Genomic DNA, 2,781 nt, shown 5'->3' on the forward strand with positions numbered 1-2,781 from the left:
TTTTAAGCCAGGGCTCATGGCGGGAGCTGGTAGGGCATTTAGTATGAAAGCTTAGAAGGGTTCTACCCCACTTCAAAAAATACCTTTGCTTAAAAACACATATATCCAGTGATCAGCAAGTAAGACCTGAAAAAATTAACTCTTAGTAGTTAAATTCTATCAATTATCAGAAGCTATGGCCTGGGATCAGTGCGTTGCAAAGGGAAGTCACACTGCATTTCTTAAAGCTTTTTCTGAGTGCCTAACAGATCTCTTCTCGTGTTAATTGCACTTAAAACACATTTGTTTTCCCATTTACTCTCTGAAAGCTGTTCATTGTTTTCTTCAGTTTTAAAGATGAAAGGGGCCAATTTATCATTTGCTCAATAGCTCTCTGAATTCGATCAAGGTTCCTCGCAGATTTGTGTGACAGGTACAGGGGGAGTAGAGGGTTATGTCATTGTGACCTTCAAAGCTTGGACTGCAGTGGCTTCAGGTGCTTGTAGTAAGATTAGTAAGATTCATGGACCTCTGCTTTGTTCGGTGGGGATGTCTTGGCCCACCCAAACATTCCCGTCACAGCTGCCAAGTATAGAGCCTGGTGACACACCCTGAAAATCAAATGCATCAACCACAGCAACAGCATCCGGTGGGCCACGGTCAGCAGCTCCTTGATGAGCTGGTGCACTTGGGCACTGTGAGTCTGTCAGGATGCTCTCCTGAAGAAATCCCCCGCCTTCTGACTGATTCCATACAAAGAACACAAGAGACAGAAATTCCTCAAGACAGCTTGGATGGATTTATCTTGAATTTTGAGGGCTGTTTGCAAAGAGCTTAACTGTCACTTAGTGGCAATGTGCCTCACTTGCTTGGGAGGTCAACGGAAGTTAGGTTCCACGCTACCTCCTTGCTTTTTCTGTGACTCACTTCAGTTTGAAGGTTTTTTGCAGCAATTTCTACTAATCTGGCCCCACGGAGTTTTTACGCATATATGAGGCTGTCATGGTTGTTGATATCCACCACGGTCAGCCACACTGCCACCTGCTGCAGGTGGATGCGGTGACTGGGCAGGTCATTCAAGTAGGACACCATGCCACACACCAACCGTCCCGAGTGCACCTGGTCATAACTTTTCATCAGAAACAGGGATGTCTGCAGCATCATGACGATGTTTTCATCCTCAAAGGTGCAGGTCAGGGTAAAAGTGACATAAATGTTTGGAAGGCCACTGCAGTGAGAATAGCTATGCCCGCCACAGGCCATCTGACAGGCCTTGATGGCAGTGTTAGTTGTCCAGGAGGTGAATGCCTTCAACTGGGCGGTGAGGGCATGAAGCTCGGGCACTTCACTCGGGTCCCCTTGGCCAGTGTCTTCATTAATCTGATGACAGGTGTCCTTCATGTATGGGTCTACAAAGTGGAAGGCATAGGCAATGGCCAGGAGTGGAAAGAGTTTATACTGCTGGGTTTGAAAATCCAAAATCTGGGGTTCTGATTCACTGGGTTTGATTTCAAACTGGCGCTATATCAGATGACGATGGTGCAAGCCTTCGCCAGACACTGAGCAGCTTCTCCCGAAAGGAAGGACCTGATAAGCACCATGGTCCCATAGATCAGCTTGTTACTCGCAGGTTTCACGTGCCATCAGGCTTCACTTGGGCACACTTCCTCAGCATGTTTTCTCTGGGAATACAATAATGGTCCATCTGCAGGTAGCTATTATCCATTTCATCGTAGCCGAATTTGGGGCCAACATCACCAACAGTGATACCTGGCAAAGGTTTATGGGTTCCAATTTTATGAATAAGTACAATGAAGGCATGTAATCCATAGCATTCCTCCTTAGTGTAAAGTTGGGCAAGTACTATTGCATGATTTGAAGTCTTTGCCAAGTCCACTAGGCTACCACTTGGTGAGGTCACAGTAGGACTATTGAGAATAAACTCCTGGGTTTCAGGGTCAAAAGTGGCTATGGTTTCCAAGCCTGGAAGATGAGTTCTGTGGCCCAATTCCATTGGGCGTAGGTGCCAAATATCTGGAGTCCTTTGGAGGAAAGCAGCCATTTCTCTTGCTGAGCAGTGGTACCCTGATTCAGCAAGGTGGGAATAAACATGGAGAAACTGAGGCCCATAGGTTCCACAAAATTGATCATATATAGTTTTTTAAACCACATGATTTTGCCCTGCCGTGTGGCTCATTGGATTGAGTGTCAATCCACGAACCAAGAGGGGCGTGTAGGAGGCAGCCAATCAATGTTGATGTTTCTGTCTCTCCCTCTCCCTTCCTCTCTGTCTGAAATCAATAAAAACAGATTAAAAAAATAATAAACCACATGATTTCATCAGTGTCTGAGATGCTAAACTCCCTGATCTTCACCCTGGTGGCACTTCTCAACAGCCACCTCATAATGCTGGCTGCAAGTAAGGAAGTTCAAGTCCTCATGCTGGAAATCTGGGTCGTTCAGAATCAGGTTCTCCATCTCTCAGTGGCACCAGGTATTCTCTGAGCTGCTGTCCAGGATGTGCCTGAGCAGCTCCAGGTTGAAGCTGGTGGAGGCCCACTCCCTGTGCAGATCCTGATTCATGGTGACAGCCATCAGGAGGCAGTGGAGGCCCAGATGGTGGAGACAAAGGTTGTTGGAGGCTCCAGCCCAACTTTGGAGCCTTTTGATGCCAGAGAAAGATCATCATCAGAAAGTTAGCTGATGGCAAAAATGAGAAGGCTCTGTTGTTTCCAGTCAACCCCAATACCACGCTTACGGCTTGTGCTCTCTACCCTGGCTGTATATTGGGAATACTTCAAG

At 46.7% G+C, this 2,781-nt stretch overlaps 1 pseudogene across 1 annotated transcript; it reads right to left on the reverse strand.

Annotated features, from left to right (window-relative positions):
- Positions 1-448: 448 nt before the first annotated feature.
- LOC308550580 (peroxisomal acyl-coenzyme A oxidase 1-like) lies at positions 449-2,562 on the reverse strand (annotated as a pseudogene). Its single transcript has 2 exons — positions 2,316-2,562; positions 449-2,154 (listed from the first exon to the last, which is right to left on the reverse strand). The product of its transcript is annotated as a peroxisomal acyl-coenzyme A oxidase 1-like (transcript).
- Between the last annotated feature and the right edge of the window lie 219 nt (positions 2,563-2,781).

This window comes from Miniopterus schreibersii, assembly GCF_964146895.1.
Source record: "Miniopterus schreibersii genome assembly, chromosome: 2".
Lineage (NCBI taxonomy): Eukaryota > Metazoa > Chordata > Mammalia > Chiroptera > Miniopteridae > Miniopterus > Miniopterus schreibersii.